This window comes from Pleurodeles waltl, chromosome 2_2 (assembly GCF_031143425.1).
Source record: "Pleurodeles waltl isolate 20211129_DDA chromosome 2_2, aPleWal1.hap1.20221129, whole genome shotgun sequence".
Taxonomy (NCBI): Eukaryota; Metazoa; Chordata; class Amphibia; order Caudata; family Salamandridae; genus Pleurodeles; species Pleurodeles waltl.
Window position 1 is genome coordinate 487,304,725 of NC_090439.1, and position 17,850 is coordinate 487,322,574.

Below are 17,850 nucleotides of genomic sequence, written 5' to 3' on the forward strand. Positions count from 1 at the left end.
AACCCCAACTATATCTTTACTGCAGTACTTAATTTCCCAGCTTAACTTCCACCCTTCCCTTGCCAATAGCCTTGTACCAATCATCTACCTATACTCTAAGGCCTCTACCCTATGCTACACATGTGCATCTCTACAAATGAGCACAACTTAGTACCACTGCACATATTTTTTACAGTTGTATCCCTAAACTGGGCTTGACTAGCTTGTTGTACCTGTGTACTAGGTTATCTAAACGATATTTACCCTTGTGCAACTACCCTTACTCTGGCACCTCTACACTGCTTGTGCTGTTTTCTTGTCTTTCTTGACCCCTTTTCTTTGTGTTTTCTTCTGAAAGTCTTCTATTTTTTATTTAAAGATAACTTTTCTTGGTTTTAGGAATTCCCCAAAATGGAGTTTTACAGGCCTGGGCTAGTCAGTGTGGTATTGTCCCTCACCAGTTTTCTCCCAAACATGATTAACCCACCTGCATCTTATAAAAAAGATTACCTTACTTTAGTGTTAACAACCATTAATAGAGGTGATCAAGACAGATTTCCCAGTTTTACTGAATCTTACAGGCCCCTTCCTCTTATAGATTGTATACCAACCCCAAAATAGGCTTCGTATGAACACTTTGGCCCATATTTATACTTTTTTAGCGCCGCATTTGCGTAATTTCTTTAGGCAAAAGTGGCGCAAAGTTACAAAATACGGGCCTTTGTCTAGAATCATAGCAAGTTGGCAATGGTAATGGGCTGATTGCAGATCACTATCATTAAAGCTTTAAATAGCTTTCTGACTGAGGCCTCCAAACCTCATGATATTGGATTTTGAGTAGTTGAATTGAAGGAGATTGGAATTGCGATAATCTCTTGGTGTGTGGAAGAGGCAATGTAAACCAATAGTAGTGTGACTAAATGTGGCCAGGTCTTCTTCCTGATATAATGCAGAAATGTTCTGCCAACTTTGGTTGGAGTTTTGTGTGCAATACGCAACACATTATATAAATCACAAATTGACACACTTAATAACAGCTGAACAAGATGCAACCCTGCTTTACCCTGTTGGTGGTCAAAAATTACTGTTATAAACTCCCCCCATTTCAGTCCTGACTGATGCCCAAGCATGACCACCAAGAAGAGGTATATACTGTACCATGCTTTTGTGAAAGACTCGAAATATATATAGCTTGTTTCAAAATGAAGGTCTAACAGTCACATCAAATGCTTCTTCAAGAGCAATGAAAAAGCAGTATAAGGCGTAGCCAATCTGACATCGGTCTTTCGTAATGAGCATGGCTAGTACAAAACTTTGTACTAATGGACAGGTACTTGTAGAAGCCCGTTTGGATGACTGGAAATATATCCTTTACGTGGTGGTCAGGGAGCAGAATCTTAACAACTATCATGCTTGATGAGCTCAACATTGCTAATAGGTGATTTAGCGAGACGGTCCTGACCCAGTCCTACAACTTCACAAGAACACATTTCCACCTATTTACGACAAAGCCCAAATGACAAGGAGCCCTGCAGAGCTTGTGTAAAATGAGAGCTTTCCAAACTGCGAAGCTTTGTAACTTGATGCCAGGACAGTCATTATTATTTCAGAATGTTTAATCATTTTATCAATATCAGATAGACTTCCTGACCAATATGTGACATGATGGGTTCTGCTATTTCATAACTCGATTTCTGCTTTAAATTTTAAAAAGTTTCTAACCTAAAACATTTCTAACCTGAAGCTCACATTAATCTGTAGCAATCACCATGGCGTTGTCGTTTTTTTTTTATTTTCAGAAGAGTGTTTTGAATGTATTTGCCAAAACATCCAAACATCATGGATCTACAGCAACTAAAGCATGTGTCCGTTTTTTAGGGTCGAGCGTGCGTCGCATGTGCTTACGCATGCGTTTCACTAGTGAGACGCGTTAGGAATTAAAAAGGTCTCGGAGCCCCGTCCACGTCATGTCAGTGTCCTTGATTGGTTCGTGGGCTTGCCTGTTCGAATCTTCTTGATTTCATTAGTGTAAGGCACGCATACATCATGATTTTTCCGGTGGTTAGCCCTCCTCGAGCGCATCAACCATGACTGAAAACATACAAGGCTCGCTGTTTTCCGTCCTGTTCGTGGACTACTTTTTCTCTATTTTCGCAGCGCGATCTTGTACGAAAGTACCATCTTGCCTGGCATGTTACCCCCATTTTTCACTGTATATATGTTGTTTTAGTTGTATGTGTCACTGGGACCCTGTTCACCAGGGCCCCAGTGCTCATAAGTGTGCCTGAATGTGTTACCTGTGTAGTGACTAACTGTCTCACTGAGGCTCTGCTAATCAGAACCTCAGTGGTTATGCTCTCTCATTTCTTTCCAAATTGTCACTAACAGGCTAGTGACTATTTTTACCAATTTACATTGGCTTACTGGAACACCCTTATAATTCTCTAGTATATGGTACTGAGGTACCCAGGGTATTGGGGTTCCAGGAGATCCCTATGGGCTGCAGCATTTCTTTTGCCACCCATAGGGAGCTCTGACAATTCTTACACAGGCCTGCCACTGCAGCCTGAGTGAAATAACGTCCACGTTATTTCACAGCCATTTTACACTGCACTTAAGTAACTTATAAGTCACCTAAATGTCTAACCTTTACCTGGTAAAGGTTAGGTGCAAAGTTACTTAGTGTGAGGGCACCCTGGCACTAGCCAAGGTGCCCCCACATTGTTCAGAGCCAATTCCCTGAACTTTGTGAGTGCGGGGACACCATTACACGCGTGCACTACATATAGGTCACTACCTATATGTAGCTTCACAATGGTAACTCCGAATATGGCCATGTAACATGTCTAAGATCATGGAATTGCCCCCTCTATGCCATCCTGGCATTGTTGGCACAATTCCATGACCCCAGTGGTCTGTAGCACAGACCCTGGTACTGCCAAACTGCCCTTCCTGGGGTTTCACTGCAGCTGCTGCTGCTGCCAACCCCTCAGACAGGCATCTGCCCTCCTGGGGTCCAGCCAGGCCTGGCCCAGGATGGCAGAACAAAGAACTTCCTCTGAGAGAGGGTGTGACACCCTCTCCCTTTGGAAAATGGTGTGAAGGCAGGGGAGGAGTAGCCTCCCCCAGCCTCTGGAAATGCTTTGTTGGGCACAGATGTGCCCAATTCTGCATAAGCCAGTCTACACCGGTTCAGGGGACCCCTTAGCCCTGCTCTGGCGCGAAACTGGACAAAGGAAAGGGGAGTGACCACTCCCCTGACCTGCACCTCCCCTGGGAGGTGTCCAGAGCTCCTCCAGTGTGCTCCAGACCTCTGCCATCTTGGAAACAGAGGTGCTGCTGGCACACTGGACTGCTCTGAGTGGCCAGTGCCACCAGGTGACGTCAGAGACTCCTTCTGATAGGCTCCTTCAGGTGTTAGTAGCCTATCCTCTCTCCTAAGTAGCCAAACCCTCTTTTCTGGCTATTTAGGGTCTCTGTCTCTGGGGAAACTTTAGATAACGAATGCAAGAGCTCATCCGAGTTCCTCTGCATCTCTCTCTTCACCTTCTGCCAAGGAATCGACTGCTGACCGCGCTGGAAGCCTGCAAACCTGCAACATAGTAGCAAAGACGACTACTGCAACTCTGTAACGCTGATCCTGCCGCCTTCTCGACTGTTTTCCTGCTTGTGCATGCTGTGGGGGTAGTCTGCCTCCTCTCTGCACCAGAAGCTCCGAAGAAATCTCCCGTGGGTCGACGGAATCTTCCCCCTGCAACCGCAGGCACCAAAAAGCTGCATTACCGGTCCCTTGGGTCTCCTCTCAGCACGACGAGCGAGGTCCCTCGAATCCAGCGACTCTGTCCAAGTGACCCCCACAGTCCAGTGACTCTTCAGTCCAAGTTAGGTGGAGGTAAGTCCTTGCCTCACCTCGCTGGGCTGCATTGCTGGGAACCGCGACTTTTGCAGCTACTCCGGCCCCTGTGCACTTCCGGCGGAAATCCTTTGTGCACAGCCAAGCCTGGGTCCACGGCACTCTAACCTGCATTGCACGACTTTCTAAGTTGGTCTCCGGCGACATGGGACTCCTTTGTGCAACTTCGGCAAGCACCGTTTCACGCATCCTCGTAGTGCCTGTTTCTGGCACTTCTCCGGGTGCAACCTGCTTCAGAGAGGGCTCCTTGTCTTGCTCGACGTCCCTTCTTTCTGCTGGTCCAATTTGCGACCTCCTGGTCCCTCCTGGGCCTCAGCAGCGCCCAAAAACGCTAAAGCGCACAATTTGCAGCTAGCAAGGCTTGTTGGCGTTCTTTCGGCAGGAAAACACTTCTGCACGACTCTCCACGGCGAGAGGGATCCGTCCACCAAAGGGGAAGTCTCTAGCCCTTTTCGTTCCTGCAGAAACCTCAGCTTCTTCTGTCCAGTAGAAGCTTCTTTGCACCCGCAGCTGGCATTTCCTGGGCATTTGCCCATCTCCGACTTGCTTGTGACTTTTGGACTTGGTCCCCTTGTTCCACAGGTACCCTAGATTGGAAATCCACAGTTGTTGCATTGCTGGTTTGTGTCTTTCCTGCATTATTCCTCTAACACAACTTCTTGGTCCTTAGGGGAACTTTAGTGCACTTTGCACTCACTTTTCAGGGTCTTGGGGAGGGTTATTTTTCTAACTCTCACTATTTTCTAATAGTCCCAGCGACCCTCTACAAGGTCACATAGGTTTGGGGTCCATTCGTGGTTCGCATTCCACTTTTGGAGTATATGGTTTGTGTTGCCCCTATCCCTATGTTTCCCCATTGCATCCTATTGTAACTATACATTGTTTGCACTGTTTTCTAAGACTATACTGCATATTTTTGCTATTGTGTATATATATCTTGTGTATATTTCCTATCCTCTCACTGAGGGTACACTCTAAGATACTTTGGCATATTGTCATAAAAATAAAGTACCTTTATTTTTAGTATAACTGTGTATTGTTGTTGGACTTTTGCTTTTGCAGGGTCATCCCCAGACTTTTTTGCCTCCTGCCTCCTATATTTTTCTGACATGTTGCTGTTGGCTTTTCAACTCTGAGCACTTTACCACTGCTAACCAGTGCTAAAGTGCATATGCTCTCCTGTTTAAATTGTATGTAAGTGGTTTATCCATGATTGGCATATTTGATTTACTAGTAAGTCCCTAGTAAGGTGCACTAGAGGTGCCAGGGCCTGTAAATCAAATGCTACTAGTGGGCCTGCAGCACTGGTTGTGCCACCCACATAAGTAGCTCTGTAATCATGTCTCAGACCTGCCACTGCAGTGTCTGTATGTGTATTTTTACACTGTAAATTCGACTTGGCAAGTGTACCCACTTGCCAGGCCTAAACCTTCCCTTTTCTTACATGTAAGGCACCCCTAAGGTAGGCCCTAGGTAGCCCCAAGGGCAGGGTGCAGTGTATGGATAAAGTAGGACATATAGTAATGTGGTTTATATGTCCTGACAGTGAAATACTGCCAATTTCGTTTTCACTGTTGCAAGGTCTGTCTCTCTCTCATAGGATAATATGGGGGCTACCTTTAAATATGATTAAAGTGTAGATTCCCCTAGAGAGTAGATGGACATGTGGAGTTTGGGACCCCTGAACTCACAATTTAAAAATACATCTTTTAGTAAAGTTGATTGTAAGATTGTGAGTTTGGAAATGCCACTTTTAGAAAGTGAGCATTTTCTTGCTTAAACCATTCTGTGACTCTGCCTTGTTTGTGGATTCCCTGTCTGGGTCAGTTTGACAGTTGGGTTGTTTTTCACCTCACACCAGACAGTGACACAAAGGGAGCTGGGGTGGGATCTGCATTTCCTGATTAGCCATCTCTGCTAGGAGGGAGGGGTGGAGTGGTCACTCTCATCTGAAAGGACTGTGCCTGCCTCTGACAATGCTGTCTCCAGCCCCCTGGTGTGTGTCTGAGGCCTTGCCTGGGCAAGGCAGGATTTCACAAGAAGGTGTGAGTCCCCTTTGAAGGAAGGTGACTTCAAAGACTAAAATGGGTATAAGAAGGGCACCCAAACTTACAAACTTTAGAAACACTTCTGGAATCAAGGGGAACCTCTGCCTGGAGAAGAGCTGATCGCTGAGGAACAAGTGCTGCCCTGCCTGTGACTGTGCTTTGTGGAGCTTTCCTGCAGTGCTGCTTCTGCCAGAGTAAGAGGGCAAAGACTGGACTTTGTGTGCCTTCCATCTTGAAGAAGAAATCTCCAAGGGCTTGATGTAGAGCTTGCCTCCTGTTATTGAAGTCTCAGGGATAGCAAAGACTTCTTCCTGCCAGCACCTGGAGTCTCTGGAGAGACCCCTACTCTGCTCTGTGGTGCCCTTCCAGTTCCTGGGACCCTGAAAGGAGAGGCTGGCAGCCTAAGGACAAAAATACACGCACCGAGCACCGTGCGGAGAAAAGATCGACGCGAATCCGATCGCGGCTGAGAAAACGACGCGACGCCGGTTCCGCAGCTGAGAAACGACGCCGCAGGAAACGCGACCGAAAAACCGACGCCCGGAGCAGGAGAAACGACGCGCAGCATCGCTGACGGAGGCTGAGAGATCGCACCCTGCGCCGCGGGACTTTCGGATCGTCGTGTGGCTGGCTTTTTCAACGCGCACCGCCGTGCCGAGTTGTTTTCGACGCACACAGCCGTGCAGGGTTACTTTCGACGCACACCGCCCGTGCGGGGTTATTTTTGACGCAAATCAGGTACATTTTCACGCTAGCAGCGCTAGTGTGGTGTTACAACTACCTAAAGACTCTTTTTATTTTAAACCTTTAAAAAAATCATAACTTGACTTGTGTATGTTGGATTTTTGTCGTTTTGGTCTTGTTTTGTCTAGATAAATATTTCCTATTTTTCTAAACTGGTGTTGTGTCATTTTGTAGTGTTTTCATTAAGTTACTGTGTGTGTTGGTTCAAATACTTTACGCCCAGCACTCTGAGGTTAAGCCTACTGCTCTGCCAAGCTACCAAGGGGGTAAGCAGGGGTTAGCTGAGGGTGATTCTCTTTTATCCTAACTAGAGTGAGGGTCCTTGCTTGAACAGGGGGTAACCTGACTGTCAACCAAAGACCCCATTTCTAACATTGGTGACCAGCGGTCGGGATTTGGACTTGTATTTGTACTTGACATACAGTAAATAAGTGTACACTACTGTTTTGATCTCAGACCACTACGTGACCACATACTACTTGTCTTGTGATTCTGCTTTTTGTTCTCTGATGTCCTCCTGGAAGTATTGATGATATTTTTGGACTTTGTTTTTTGGTTGTGAAGCCTTTGCAGAAATGGAAGTCAATTTCTGGCACCTATCTATGTATAAAAAGTGGCAGCTTAAAGCATTCTGCATGGAAAGGGGACTGGCTGTGAACAAGGAATCCAGAAGGGAGGATCTTGAGTCAGCCCTGTTTCAGGATGAATTGAAACGTTGTCAGGCAACACCACCAAATGAGTCTGAGGAGGATAACTACTCTGAGGAGGAGGACTACTCCAAAGAGGAGGGCAGTGGCCCTGAGGAGGGAACAGAAAGAGATGATAGGCTCCTAGCTCGAATCCGGAGTCTGGAAGAGCTTAAGAGGGCCGAGGAGAAGAGAGCCTTAGTCCTGGCAGAAAAGAGGAGGGACTTAGAGATTAAAAAAATGATTTATGCTTACGAGCTTAAATTGAAAGAGCTGGAAGTCATGAGGGCTGAGTCCAGCTGGAATGGTGGCAGCAACAATTGTGTATCCAGTGATGCTGCAGAAGTACACATGCCCAGAGAGGTGGTGCCCTACTTGAAGGAGGGAGTTAACACACGCCAGGAGGTTCAGGGGTATGAGGTAGCTCCAGTGATGCACAGGGTCCCTGAGGTGGATTGGGGAACTGGCATGGGGAGTCATATTCCTACTGGTGGGAGGGACACTCTACTGACTCTAGGTGAGAGTGACAGGGAGAGGGGTTCCCCCCAGGTAGAAGTCCTGGTTATGGAGTGTGAAGACATCCCAGAAGAGTGTGGGTTGAGTGTCAGGGACAGTCAGGTACTGTCTCACCAGTCTCAGGAGGGTGATGTGGGGTGCTTTTTCAAGGCAGAGTCACTGGATGGTTGGGTGAAGGGTACTTTGGTTAATTCATGTGAGGGGCTGAGTGATGTAATTGCTGGAGAGCATATGTCTAGTCCTTATTTTCCAGAGCTATGCCAACACCAGGTGGAGTGTGAGTTCTCTGACCCCAGGGAGCTTACAATGGAGGCAGACTTCTGGGTGAGTACCAGAGAGTCTGAAGAGGCATTTGGGGGTGCTCCTGAGAGGAGTGGTCTAGGTAGTTCCCAACCAGGTGAGGTAGGGAAGGATTGTAGTGTCCCAGGTAGGTCCCTGTGTAGTGGGATGGGTGAGGGACCCCATGTCCAGTCTCAGAGGAGAGGGAATGGGGATGGGTTGAGGCCCAAGGTGCCCGAGATCCGGTCCCAGGTCCTGGAGGGTTCCCTGCGGGAACCCCAGGAGGGGAGCCTAGCCTGTACCATAGGGCCATCTGTTGAGGGAGACCCCACAGTGTCAGGAGAACTTGGGGGGGCGGCTGTAGCCAGCGTCCCACCAGTTCTGGTGTCTGGCAGTACCACTCCTAGTGAGGGGTTGCAGAAGTCCAGACAGAGGGTTGAGAGGGGGTTGCGGACCCCAGTGGAGAACCTGGAGGGTCAGGGGTCAGCTCTGAGTGCAGAGCCCCCCAGGAATGACCTTGGTGAGACCATTTCTGGGCTGGGGGGAATCCAGACTCTGTCAGATGGGCAGAGGTCAGGAGACCTGCGCCAGCCAGACTCTTGTATGGCCCTTGGGGAAAGTGTTTCCCTTGTGGGGGGTAGGTGTGCCCCCCAGGAAGTCCTGGTGCGCCAGGCAATGATTCAACCGCAGGGTGGTGACTCTGGGTTGGATGATCAGGTTCAGGGGGTAAACTCTGACCTGATGGGGAGTACGTGTGCTCCCAAGGAAGTCCTGGTGCGCCAGGCAGTGGTTCAACCGCAGGGTAGTGACTCTGGGTTGGATTGCCAGATTCAGGGGGTAAGCTCTGATCTGGTAGGGGGTAGGTGTGCTCCCCTGGAAGTCCTGGTGTGCCAGGCAATGGTTCAACCGCAGGGTGGTGACTCTGGGTTGAATGATCAGGTTCAGGGGGTAAACTCTGACCTGATAGGTGGTAAGTGTGCTCCCAAGGAAGTCCTGGTGTGCCAGGCAGTGGTTCAACCGCAGGGTGGTGACCCTGGGTTGGATGACCAGGTTCAGAGGGTAAACTCTGACCTGGTAGGGGGTAAGTATGCCCCCCAGGAAGTCCTGGGTTGCCAGGCAGTGATCCAGTCTGTGGGTACAGACCCTGGATTGGGAGGCCAGGTTAAGGGTGTCCCCCCTGACCTGGAGGAAGGGGCTACTGCTAACAGTACCCCTACCATGTTGTCTTCTGGGGGGGCCGCTCCTAGTTGGGTGGTTCAGGACCCCAGAAGAGAGGGCAGGGGGAGGGAAGCCTCACCCCTGGCCCTGGTCCAACCTGAAGGTACAGACCCCAGGTTGGAGGATCAGTTGCAGGTTAACATCCCTGCACTGATGGAAGAATTGTGCAGGACGGCTTCTACAAGCACCCTGACAGTTTTGGACTCTGGGGGTGCCGCTTCTGCAGGGAGGGTACAGAGCCCCAGAGGGGAGGACCAGGGTCAGGTTGTCATCCCTGACCTGGTGGAAGAGAGAGTGGTCAAAGGGTGCCAGGCACCCGGGGCTACCACCCCCCACTCTCCACAGTCACAGTGGTTAGAGAGGCCTGAGGTCGGGCTCTCATCCCTGACAGTTGTCTGGGGCCACTGTGGCTTACTGTCCTGATGGACAGAGTTGCCCCTGGGGGGGGGAGGACGAGAGTCACACCCCGGGGGTGGAGTGGGCAACACCACTGTGTTGGCCCTGGTGGTACTATCTGCCCATTGCAATACATCTGTGAGCAAAGTAAAGTTAGGTGTTGCACAGATGGTGTCTGTAGATGTGGAGAAGGGTTCCCCATGGGTTAGCTTAGTGGGCCCTGAGAGTATGGACAGAGGGATCCAACTGGAGTCAGGAAGGCGTAGAACTGGAACATGCCCCTGCTGTTGTGGGCCTGGGTCCCTGTTCTATCGCCCCAATCAGGGAAGTACATCAAGGTATTGATTGTTCTCCCCTGGCTTTAGGCTGGTAGGGGGTCGTGTTGGACTTTTGCTTTTGCAGGGTCATCCCCAGACTTTTTTGCCTCCTGCCTCCTATATTTTTCTGACATGTTGCTGTTGGCTTTTCAACTCTGAGCACTTTACCACTGCTAACCAGTGCTAAAGTGCATATGCTCTCCTGTTTAAATTGTATGTAAGTGGTTTATCCATGATTGGCATATTTGATTTACTAGTAAGTCCTTAGTAAGGTGCACTAGAGGTGCCAGGGCCTGTAAATCAAATGCTACTAGTGGGCCTGCAGCACTGGTTGTGCCACCCACATAAGTAGCTCTGTAATCATGTCTCAGACCTGCCACTGCAGTGTCTGTATGTGTATTTTTACACTGTAAATTCGACTTGGCAAGTGTACCCACTTGCCAGGCCTAAACCTTCCCTTTTCTTACATGTAAGGCACCCCTAAGGTAGGCCCTAGGTAGCCCCAAGGGCAGGGTGCAGTGTATGGATAAGGTAGGACATATAGTAATGTGGTTTATATGTCCTGACAGTGAAATACTGCCAATTTCGTTTTCACTGTTGCAAGGTCTGTCTCTCTCTCATAGGATAATATGGGGGCTACCTTTAAATATGATTAAAGTGTAGATTCCCCTAGAGAGTAGATGGACATGTGGAGTTTGGGACCCCTGAACTCACAATTTAAAAATACATCTTTTAGTAAAGTTGATTGTAAGATTGTGAGTTTGGAAATGCCACTTTTAGAAAGTGAGCATTTTCTTGCTTAAACCATTCTGTGACTCTGCCTTGTTTGTGGATTCCCTGTCTGGGTCAGTTTGACAGTTGGGTTGTTTTTCACCTCACACCAGACAGTGACACAAAGGGAGCTGGGGTGGGATCTGCATTTCCTGATTAGCCATCTCTGCTAGGAGGGAGGGGTGGAGTGGTCACTCTCATCTGAAAGGACTGTGCCTGCCTCTGACAATGCTGTCTCCAGCCCCCTGGTGTGTGTCTGAGGCCTTGCCTGGGCAAGGCAGGATTTCACAAGAAGGTGTGAGTCCCCTTTGAAGGAAGGTGACTTCAAAGACTAAAATGGGTATAAGAAGGGCACCCAAACTTACAAACTTTAGAAACACTTCTGGAATCAAGGGGAACCTCTGCCTGGAGAAGAGCTGATCGCTGAGGAACAAGTGCTGCCCTGCCTGTGACTGTGCTTTGTGGAGCTTTCCTGCAGTGCTGCTTCTGCCAGAGTAAGAGGGCAAAGACTGGACTTTGTGTGCCTTCCATCTTGAAGAAGAAATCTCCAAGGGCTTGATGTAGAGCTTGCCTCCTGTTATTGAAGTCTCAGGGATAGCAAAGACTTCTTCCTGCCAGCACCTGGAGTCTCTGGAGAGACCCCTACTCTGCTCTGTGGTGCCCTTCCAGTTCCTGGGACCCTGAAAGGAGAGGCTGGCAGCCTAAGGACAAAAATACACGCACCGAGCACCGTGCGGAGAAAAGATCGACGCGAATCCGATCGCGGCTGAGAAAACGACGCAACGCCGGTTCCGCAGCTGAGAAACGACGCCGCAGGAAACGCGACCGAAAAACCGACGCCCGGAGCAGGAGAAACGACGCGCAGCATCGCTGACGGAGGCTGAGAGATCGCACCCTGCGCCGCGGGACTTTCGGATCGTCGTGTGGCTGGCTTTTTCAACGCGCACCGCCGTGCCGAGTTGTTTTCGACGCACACAGCCGTGCAGGGTTACTTTCGACGCACACCGCCCGTGCGGGGTTATTTTTGACGCAAATCAGGTACATTTTCACGCTAGCAGCGCTAGTGTGGTGTTACAACTACCTAAAGACTCTTTTTATTTTAAACCTTTAAAAAAATCATAACTTGACTTGTGTATGTTGGATTTTTGTCGTTTTGGTCTTGTTTTGTCTAGATAAATATTTCCTATTTTTCTAAACTGGTGTTGTGTCATTTTGTAGTGTTTTCATTAAGTTACTGTGTGTGTTGGTACAAATACTTTACGCCCAGCACTCTGAGGTTAAGCCTACTGCTCTGCCAAGCTACCAAGGGGGTAAGCAGGGGTTAGCTGAGGGTGATTCTCTTTTATCCTAACTAGAGTGAGGGTCCTTGCTTGAACAGGGGGTAACCTGACTGTCAACCAAAGACCCCATTTCTAACAATTGTGTTTTCTTATGATATTGTGCATATGACACTAAGTGGTACTGTAGTAGCTTCACACGTCTCCTAGTTCAGCCTAAGCTGCTCTGCTAAGCTACCATTATCTATCAGCCTAAGCTGCTAGACACCCTATACACTAATAAGGGATAACTGGGCCTGGTGCAAGGTGCAAGTACCCCTTGGTACTCACTACAAGCCAGTCCAGCCTCCTACAGATCTCGCTTGGCAGAAGTCGATCGCTTTGCATAATATCGACCCTGTTACACAGTTAATTGCACTTTTTCCGGTTATGTACATGGTTTATGTGGCAAGAAAACTTCCGTTAGGAGTTTACAACGCTATTAGCTCTAACACAAGCAAACGCGAGACTGGTTGCACTGCAAATGCCTGTTTTATATTAGTGTGAGTATTCTCTTCTGGTTCCTAACCTGAAAACCTATTTGTTTATGTTCTTTAAATGACTAAAGCTACAGCTGCTTTCAAGGTGGGAAATCAATTGCCAATGCATTAATGCCACAAAATTGTATGTTTGTGTCTGCCAACTGCTTTTTATAATTGTTTTCACCCTGGAACATCCACAAAGCCACCCGTAAGCAGGCGCTCAGAAGGACATGGGAATGAGATGGGAAATGCGTACACTGTTGTTTCGTTCAGGGGACTGGGGGAGGTGGGGGGAGGCTGAGGTTACCCACATTGGGCATTTTTGTCCCGACGTGTTTTTTTCTACCACTGTTTTTCCTTCCCTTCTTTTATTGATGTTCTTGATATAGACTTCCATCTCTGCCATCGTCAAACGTCCTAAAACCGGCAATAAGAAAGCAATGAACGCTCGGTTACGTCCCCCCTTGCGTTGAGAAGTCCATGCCTTTAGCCTTTTGTTGTGACACTATGGCCCATATTTATACTTTTTTTGCGGCGCATTTGCGTCACTTTTTGACACAAAAGCGGCGCAAACTTACAAAACACAACTATGGGCCCATAGTTATAGGTTGTAGTGCTGCATTTGCGTCATTTTTTTTATGCAAAAAGCGGCACAAACTTGCAAAATACATTCATATTTTATTAGTTTGCGGCGTTTTTGTGTTAAAAAAACGGCACAAATGTGGTGCAAAAAGTATGGATATGGGCCATATTTTGTAAATTAGCGTCACCTTTGTGTCACAAAAATTATGCAAATTCGGTGCAAGAAAAAGTATGAATATGGACCTATGTCTGTTCATTACTGCATGCAGCACTTTTTATGTACAACAAACTCTGTGAACTCATGCTGTCTTCGTATGATTTACAAGTGATGTGGATTTATAATTGCCAATGTATTTGGTCCTGAACTGTCCACCTCTTAACCACGCTCAATGAAACAGATTCAAACAAAAAACATGAGGGGTTAAACGTGCAAGTGCACATTATGAATATCAAAGTGGGTGTACAGCCATCTACAGATACTTTTTAATATGAAACTGTCCCTGGACTGCTAAAACCCGAAATCATCTGCTGTCCTTCCAGGGTGCTTCCATCACTCTCCTCTAGTGTTGTTTGTTTTGTTTATGTTATTGGCATGTCTGCAAATGTTTTCTGCAGCACGTCTGCAAACACGTCTGTCTTTAACAGCTTACGAATAACGAATAAAAGAATATTACATTGTCAATAATCAGCTGACATTGTCAATAATCAGCTGCCATTTTGCCATTAAGGGCATGGCCGTACTGTCATTCACATACTGTTTTATATTAAAAAATACAGGGGGCATATTTATACTCTGCTTGCGTCGGATTTACGTCATTTTTTTTTTACGCAAATTTGGCGCAAACCTAACACCATATTTATACTTTGACGCCCGACCCCGGGAATGTCAAAATTCCGCTATGTGCGCCATTTTCTGAATGCATGAAACCGCCTTGCGTTAATGAGATTCAAGGTAGGCATTCCCGTCCAAAAAATGACAAACACCCGTGCGCCCACACGGCTGGGAGTCGGAGTCAGAAAATGGCGCACAGCCCGATTTGCGTAAAAAATTTAACGCCTGGGTCAGGGCAGGTGTTAAATGGGGCAAACACACCAGTACTTAAGAAAAACACACAGAAGCAACATCAGAGCTCAAAAAGTAAGACATGGAGGTGCTATTCATCCAGCATGCTTGAAGACGCAGAGCACTGGACCAACAGCAGCAGCTTCCACCACACTAACAGGGACCTCAAAGGCAATGCAGATATCAGGAGAGGATATTCTGGAACAGGACATCCCTTCAGGGCCTCAGGGAACATGACATCATCCAGAGGTACAGACTTAACTGGCAAGCCATACAGCAGTTGCTGCGCCACATTGAGCCACAGTTGGCACCCAGCTTGCAGACACCCCACATCATTCCACCAGAGACCAAGCTGCTAGCTGTCCTCCAGATGTTGGCAAGTGGCTCGTTTCAAACCACTGGTGCCCTGGTTGCTGGAATCTCACAGCCCTCATCCTCTGACTTCCTACCTAAGGTACTGGATGCCATCATCTCCCTCACACCCCACCACATCAGCTTCCCAACACACAGCTGAAGCAGCAGGAGACCAAACAGGGCTTCTACCAAATCAACGGCTTCCCACACGTGCTTGGTGCCATTGACTGCACACATGTACGGATTGTGCCACCTGCTGCAACCGAGCATCAATACTGCAACAGGAAGCACACACACTCCATCAATGTGCAGGCCATTGTGGATCACTGGGGATTGATCACCAACATCATGGCAAAGTGTCTTGGGAGTGTACATGATGCCTTCATCTTCCACCACTGCACCATCAATCAATGCTTCCAGGATGGACGATATGGAAATGACCTACTTGTTGGTAAGTACAGAAACCTAGGAATTTACACACAGCACAGCAACCCTGGAGGACATACAACACATACACCACTACATTGACACGTGGCCAGGAAGACACTGAGGTTGTGACACTGCTAGTCATGTTTGATATCCTGACCCAATGGAACTCACACCTATGCACAAATGACAGATGCAAATAACAACAGATGCCACTCCAGGGCCACAAGCGACCAATTTAAAACCACACAGTGACAATGACATGGCCTTAACTGGCAGTACAACTTGGAAGATGAACCTTCCAATATCACATCAATAACACTCAATCACACACCTTTCCAAGCAATACGTACTGTGTAAGGGGTGTGTAATGTGTTTCGCTGCAGGTCAAACACCATGGGACACATAGCATGATGATGATGACTCTAATGAAGGGGACATGGAATCATTGAGGCAGTACCAACATCTCACATCACTCCTGGGGTGACATTGTCCGCTACCAATAAGGAAGTGGACTGTGCTAAGAACACATATTGATGTGACATAATTGCAAAGTGCACATTGCTACAAGTACGGATTAAGACAATTACACATATACACAACAGATGTACAGGCATATGGACCTTCTGACAATTAAACCTTCACCCCCCACAAACAAGTTAGCCACCTTACCTGGACCAGGTTCAGTAGTGTAGGTACACGTTTGCACATGAGTCAACTTGGTGAGGGCACAAAAACAGGTTTGCATAGAACTTGTCATACATGGGATATTTGTGCATTGTCAATTGTTAACACTTCAGTGCTGTCAACTTATGGAGATGTGTTGTACATTGTCACCTAGCCAAATCAAAGGGCCTCACTGTTGTTTTTCACATGCTATTACATATGTTGAATTGGATGGGATTTTCAGGCCACATAGTGTAACCGTGTTACCAAAACTGTGGAATCGATTCTGTGTGTGGAAGTATCATGTCACCTCCAGTGAAGACACATGGACACTTCTTTCACATGACATAATGCATGGGAGATACACAATGTAGTGCAAGTGTACAAAAATACCGCTGATATCCGGTCAATCAGCCAAACACCAGTGTAGATAATTAAACAACCCAATGCTGATAGTACATCCTAGAAGCCTAGGATTCCACAAAATAACACAAACACAGATGAGTCACAGACGACACAAGATAACAACTGCCATGCAAAGTGATAATCATGGTGCAAGCAACATCAACATTTTTACACTCATTTTCTCTTTCAGCTGATCAGGAGTATGGGATCCAGCCATGGATCATGACCCCATTTGCCAACCCAAGCACAGAATCAGAGCGTGCCTATAATGAGACACATCGGAGGACACGCACCATAGTAGAGTGGACTTTTGGCATCCTGAAGTCACGATTCAGGTGCCTCGACATCACCGGAGGCAGCCTCTTATATTCACCTGAAATGGTCTGCAAGATCATTTTGACCTATGCCATCCTGCACAACATATGTGTAAGGAGGAACATTCCCCTCTATGAACCAGACCCACAAATGCCTGAAGAGGAGGAAGAGGAGGATGCTGTCCATCAACATGAGGGGGACCATCCAAACACTGCAGCAAGATTGCGTCGTAGACAATACATTGTACAAAACTCTAGTCACCATCACTCAGTCATGGTCTGGGTAACTATTTATGCATCACATGATCCCTAGGAATCATAATCGGTTTAGCCTCATGGAGCATTGCAGAAATACTGATTAGGATACTGAAAAAGGCACATCACATTTGATGGGTATGAATGTACACCCAACTTCACACACAGTGTAAATGACATATATCCTGTCTATTTCACATTTGAAGGGCAATATCAGAGTACCACAGCTATGGCATACATCCATGTTGCCAACATCGTTCGCTGCCGCATATGCCACACAACTAAGACACCATCAATCATAAGTTAAAAAAGTGTTTCATACATGAGGCAGTGGATGTGCTATTGCATTGGTAACATGAATGTATGACCAGACTCTTGACAGCAGTAAGTGTGACATCAGCTATCTCCGCAAAGAGCATGCGTGACAAGAAGTCCATGTAAGCTGCAAATGGATAGCACAAGTGCCCCAGGTATGACAAGCATTGCTCACAAAACATGCCCTGCGCATGCCATCCCAGGTTATAGGTCCTGCCACAGGCATGTTTTCAGTCTCTCCCCACCCTTCTCTAGGGGGCCCTGTAAATTGACTATTTGTACCCTGATAACCTTCATCTACACACACCCAGACTCCCATTTTGACTCCAGTGTGCTTCCCTCTTTAGTATGGCATGCCAGAGTCATAGTTCATCTGTCTGCATGGACTTCAAGTCCGATAATGCACTGCCTGGTAGTCTGTAGGATCTGTAATCACCTGTCCATTGCTTCCCATGTGAAAGGTACTGTTGTCCCTTTGAACTTGATTCTCACCTACAATGACTTGTGAGAGAGTGAAGCTGCACACACCTTTGAGCACTTCCATTCAGACCAGCCATTTGAACCTGCACTGCCATTGCTGCTGCCTGGAACTGCTTAGAAGCTGCCATTTTATGTATATCCTTGTTGTGCTTCGCCACATAAATCACTTGTGTAACACAGGCCTGGGGCTATTGTGTAACATTGCAGCCCACAGCACAAATAATTTTTTTAGTTTCCACAGTGTTGTTCCAGATTTCCCAGTCAGAGTCTGCTCACTGTGCATTTGCCTTGTTCATGTTAGCTCATGATAGAGACTGCATCCTGT